This window comes from Dermacentor albipictus, chromosome 3 (assembly GCF_038994185.2).
Source record: "Dermacentor albipictus isolate Rhodes 1998 colony chromosome 3, USDA_Dalb.pri_finalv2, whole genome shotgun sequence".
NCBI lineage: Eukaryota > Metazoa > Arthropoda > Arachnida > Ixodida > Ixodidae > Dermacentor > Dermacentor albipictus.
Window position 1 is genome coordinate 102846959 of NC_091823.1, and position 6000 is coordinate 102852958.

General features: G+C 47.8%; 1 protein-coding gene across 1 annotated transcript in view; it reads right to left on the bottom strand.

Moving 5' to 3' along the window:
- Positions 1 to 5649, bottom strand: part of LOC135913932 (vesicular glutamate transporter 3-like) — a 169565-nt gene extending 163916 nt beyond the window's left edge. Inside the window, exon 1 of the mRNA XM_065446636.1 lies at positions 5141 to 5649. The gene's annotated coding sequence lies outside the window, so the exon portion shown is untranslated. The remainder of the gene's footprint in view (positions 1 to 5140) is intronic.
- Positions 5650 to 6000: the final 351 nt, after the last annotated feature.

The window sequence follows — 6000 nt, forward strand, 5'->3', positions numbered from 1 at the left end:
GGACCTTTTCAAGGAGCTGCTGGGGTCATGGTAGTCTTTAGTGAAGCCCTCGTCACCACCGGCCCTCGCCACCTGCCTCCGGTCTAATTTAACCTACTTCTACGGCTGCAATTCTGTTCTGATATCACCATACCACTTTATCTTACGCCGTGATAAAGAAAGATTTGTCTCGGCGACCACATCCCACAGGCAACTCGTATACCATATCACATTGGTACATAACAGGCGCAAGTCCACGTACAAAGAGGTCATGATGGCTGCACTAACAGTTGCGGGTGACTCAGTCACTACGTGTGACCATGCAAACATGGTCGGCTGCGAAATAGACAGCCACATTCATCCCCTAAATAAAGCACTATATTCCAATGTTTGGATTCGTTGCCTGTTCCATCGCCTTTCGCGGAATCACGGCCTTCGAAGATTTCTCGATGACGCAAAAAGCGACAGTAATCGCTGCTCACGGATATCGAATGTGATGCGGAAATAACGCCCGAGCTCGGACGACAAGTCCCAGATCATCCCTTCCTAGATCCAATAGTGTGCGCCGTCAGATACTGGATGCGATGCCTAAATAAAAGAATACCGCTCAGCCGTGAACCGTGTTGGGATGTGCTAAGTCAGGATGCAGAACGAAAGCAATGCTTCGGGTTGAAGTATTCCGTTGTGCTCCGCTGAATGCAGTAGTTGTACCAAACATAGGCGGGCTCACGGTTTCCGTTAGGTGGGCCAAACTATCTTACAGGGACCTCTGCCATCTACTTTGTTTTTCGATTTCGTGGATATTCAACGAAAAATGAAAAGCCGCCATAGAATATAATATTTCTCATTGATTCAATAACCGCTTATCACAACTGTACATTGTAATGTGCTATGCTGTTATGCAATGTGTATTTCGCCCATGTCTTCTTTTCAGTGACTATCAACCATGCACCATGATACAAGCTGATGCAAAGACACAATGTTAACTCCTAAAAAAAAGAAAGAAAGAAAAGAAAGGCAGCAGAACCCATAGAAGGATCTCATGTGGGAAATGGAACGAAAGACTGCGCGCTCTCTTTGCACCGGGGAGACAAAAGCCCATGGTCCCCCCCCCCCCCCCTGCCCTGTGGGCACGACTATAATGGTAATTGAGGAATTTAGGAAATCTAGTGTGGTATATGGTGCGCATACAGCCGACGTAAAACATTTCACGCAACGTGGGACCTTAAAACATGTTCAATTTTGAGCTGTTTATGACCGCGCATGACACCACAGGCTGAAAATCTTAACACCAAGCCACGGGTCTATCCATTCTGCGGAGATATTCAGCCTTTGGTCAGATACCACAGTCTGTAAACTTTCGACGGCGCCTGTACGTTCGAAGCGCGACGTTGAGTTAGTATAATCTCCCTGGCGAAGATGATGATCAATCTTCGTAGGCAACTCTTGCAGTGGTACTGAATATAAGTAGTCCCGTCTGTCTGTCTGTCTGTCTGTCTGTCTGTCTGTCTGTCTGTCTGTCTGTCTGTCTGTCTGTCTGTCTGTCTGTCTGTCTGTCTGTCTGTCTGTCCGTCCGTCCGTCCGTCCGTCCGTCCGTCCGTCCGTCCGTCCGTCCGTCCGTCCGTCCGTCCGTCCGTCCGTCCGTCCGTCCGTCTCAATTCTACTGCCTTGATCATATTACATGCTTCTATACACGGAACGTCCGCGAGCTGGGCGCTCGTCGCGATCTGTCGCAACCGGCTGAATGTCGGGTCAAGACGTTCGGGTGACCCCGGGCCGATACTCGAGTGCGCATCCTGTGATGCGGGCGATTCTGTTACGACACTTGCGCACACAGTACACAACCGCTTACGACACTTGCCGAGTGAAAAAAACATGTCGTCGCTGAGCAGTGCTGCGGTCGTCGCAATGGCAGATGCGAAGGCCCTTTTTATGTCCGTACAAATGGCCCAAGAAATTATATGCCCACGCGTCTGAGAATCTCGTTCGACGTAAAAGACCGCCTAGTGCACTACGCCTTCCCACCCTTCCACTTCGAAGGCGCTTTCGCGGGGTCCGACGACTAGGGAAATGAAATTCCCCATAAGCCGCATTGCAGCGGTTCGCGTATCGCAGTGTAAGTCGAGTGGAACGTCGCGAATAATGGCTTCGAACGAGAAACAATCTCGAATACTGCGCAACAATATTTTATGTCCCTTTTCATCATCCCTTTCTTTTTTTTTTTTCGCCGCGTCCCTCCAGCGAAAGAAAGCTTCAAATCAGCCGTAATTTGCAATTCACTGAACTGCAAGAAAAAAAAAAAAAGCGGTCAAGAACCCCTCTGTAAATGGAGTGTGAGGCGAGGCAGGGCATACTCTGCAATCGAGAAAACGAGATGGTTGTGGATCCGCCGTGTTGGCGTATGCCGTGGCTTTGGCGTTGCACTGCTAAGCTCGAGGGTGTGGGATCAAATACCGGCCATGGCACCCAGATTTCGATGGAGGCGAAACGCAAGTGAGAATAAAAAAAAGATACAGAAGAAACGCAGGCGTGTACTACGGTGCGTTGGCTGCACGTTGAAGAACCCCAGGTAGTCAAAATTATTCCGGAGCCTCCTTCCACTACGGCGTGCCTGATATTATATGGCGGTTTCAGTGTGCAAGTAAAGCCCCAGAATTAAATTTTAAAGTTGTTTATGCGTACACGCACGCGCGCTAGCATGTTTCTTTTTTAGCAAATTAAAGCGCAACGATGACGAAGCATAAATAGAAAGGAAAAGGACACTTTCCTTCTCCTGAGCAGGGAGAAAGTACTGAGCACCCACTGAGTGATGAAGTGCAGAACGCATTGTATACAACCACGTAACCGCCAGGAGTATTGACCGTGCAAAGCCACCGATGCCCACTGCCTTGCAGCTCGAGGCGACAGAGTCAACAGTCAGGATTCCTGAGCACGAGGGCACAAGGCACTATTCCTGCACAATTTACATTGCTGCGCAATCTTCTGTGCGACTATGTGACACTCCACGTGGCCCTCTAAAACTCTCTAGGAATAAACTCGCTTGACTTTGCACGTGGTGCGTTGTCGAGAGTGGCGCTAAGACTGAACAGACACACCACGCTAAACACACACTGCAACCTGCTGTTGCGTAAGTAGCCGTTAATATTTTACGAGCATCGGTGCGTTTGAGCGCGCAGTTGTTTTCGGAGGTCCCATTCACTTAGTTTTTGAGGCCAGATTTATTGAAGTGTCTTAAACGAAACTCTGAATCAGTGAAAGCGAAGCCTCGCGGCTTCTTCTGAAATCGCCAGTCTGTTATTTCACACCTCTAACATCTATTATCTATTAGATAAAGATCTGTATATTAAGAACGGCCTTGATGCAAGAGTGTTTTGCAATGTTTTGACTTCCCTGATACAACGATCTACCATACAGTAAGCTCGAAAAAGGAGCATTTGTATATCGTGGTGGAAACATTGTCGAATTCACCTTGTGCGGGTTTCCACTCCCTGTAGTTCAAAACGGGCATTATTAATGGATTCGTCGTTGCAGCCCTAGTACTGAGATCTTAGACATGTCGCGTCTGTTATACTATCGCATAAAAGTCAGTTCACATATGCCAAGTTCATGTACCAATCTCGTATATGTCAACACCGGATCCCTTACTTAAAATACCCAGAAGAGTGGCCGAAATCTTTGGTGAAGTCACGTCCTCAGGGGCAAAATCATTTAATAACATTATAATAACGCCGTCTCATTCAAATACTACACCAAAAAGTTTCGTTCGCCGCAAACCGCTACCCGAAAGTTAACTCTCGAGCGTTCCCTTTATGGGTAATAAATAATACTTCTACTGAGAACGCAATCAACTCGTGCTGTCGCTCGTGCGCTCGTGCTCGTGTCGCTCGTGCTGTCGGTGTGCTAAATAGGTTGCGATATTTGCTACCGATAAATGTGAAGCGCAATATTTACAACGCGCTTATACATTCTCGATTAACGTATTGTTTGCTAGTTTGGTCAACCACTACACAAACTAACTTAAAATCAATTCAAACACTCCAAAACCGCGCACTGCGCGCGATAGGTAACTTAGAACGTACTGATACCACTAAACTATACTATAACAAATACAAAATATTAACAGCATCAAAACTTCACACTTACAAATTATTCCTCGAAATTTCACGGCAATTCTGGGAAGACAAATGTTCCTTCCAAAGTAAATACCATGGCAGAACGACAAACTATAACCTCAGAAAAACTCTGATAGGAAAACCACGTTGCAGAACGAAATACGGAGATCAAAAACTAGCAGTTCAACTTCCTAACCTTCTAAACGACTACCCCTTGGTATTGGACCTGCTAAATTCTGGAATTTCAAAGCAAAGCTTTAAGAAGACGGTAAAAGAATTGTTACTATCCGAAGACTAATAGAAATGTTGAACTACAGGTATAGAAAATTTTGTTCATGTTTCTTGTTGCTGTTTTTAGAAAACTGTGTAAACTTTAACCTTTCAGCTACCGGTATGGAAAATTTCTTACATACTTTTTTTCTGTCGTTGTCGTGCTTCAATTGATTAGAAAACTGTATAAACTTTAACCTTTTTTTTTTCTTTCTTCTTACGCGAATTGTGTACTCATGTGTTGAAAATGTGTACTACTTTAATTTCATGTGTGACCTCCTGTAAGCCTGCCACTGCCATGTTGCTGCCAATGTACGGGTGGCATGGCCTAGTCAGGCAAATGTATTGCCTTTAGCCGTGTCCCCTAAGACAATCTGTTTATTGTCTTGAATAAATCAATAAAGAAAGAAAGAAAAGAACTGAGAAAAACGCTCCCTACTCTTTACGAACCGCTTTCTCAAGAGCACGTAAATTTGTCCCTCCGGGTGACAATTGCATAAGCGGGCTCTTCACACTCACGACCCCCCCCCCCCCCTGCCCGTCACAGTAGCCCCTAAACATCCAAGTGAAAGCCATTTACCCCAAACTCCATTTCGTAAAGAACAGGCCCTCTCCACGACAAACTGCGTGACCTGCACCACCAAATGAGGCGCTTTACGTCTGAAAAAAAAAAAAAAAACGAAAGTTTGAAAGAGCTGAATTGAGGACTTGCAGTATATATAAGGGCGCAGAAGTCGGTTATGAACGCCCACACATCATCGTGTAAATTTCTTACTTACGTTGTTTCGCTGCGCCGTTGTCACCGCTGCCACAACTTGGTAAGAGCTCGCAGCATGGCCTCGCTGCTGATGTCGGAGTATAGTTGTGCGAGACCGGAGCCGTAGTTTTTACACGCAGGCCACCAAAGAAAACATTGCAAAATAAAAATCTAAGCCAGGCAGCAGGAAAGACAGCGAGTGTCAGACGGAGGTCACCGGGAATCGTCCGCCGCGGAAGCCAGTCGACGAAATATCTTGCAGAGCACGTCAGCAGAACCCGTACACAGACACGCACGCACACACCTACAAAGCAGCCAGCCCAGTAGCACCACCGCAGCTCGAGACCACGTCCACCAACAACAGTAGCTAAGGGAGATAAAAAAAACAAGAAGAGGAATAAGACGTTGGCAGGCGATCACGGGGCTATCGCCCTTCTTTCTCTCTTCCCCGCCCTTATGGCCACTTCTCAAGGCACAAAGACACCAGCGAACACGCGGGCACCATACATCCTCTTCGTCGGTCGCCTCCCCTTACCCCCACCACTATACTTCTTCTAATCGCCGACGCGCCTTTGGCCCGGACGGTCCCGACCGAGTTATAAGATCTCCGGAGGGGGGGGGGGGGGGGGGGGGGTAGGGCCCCTCAGTTCCAATCTGCGCGCTATCACCGTTCACTCGGAGACGCTCCTTACGACTCCCGCGCGCGCGCACACAAACACACACGAAAACATACAGCACCGAACCCCGCGTGGCGCAGCCGAGCGGCACAGACTCGGGCGAGCTCCCGCGTTTAACAGCGCCGGGCTCGGGCCACTCTTACGGAGAGCCGAGTGAAAGGGACGAAAGAACGCTGCGTGTCTCCGTCGGGGACGGTTCTCCCTC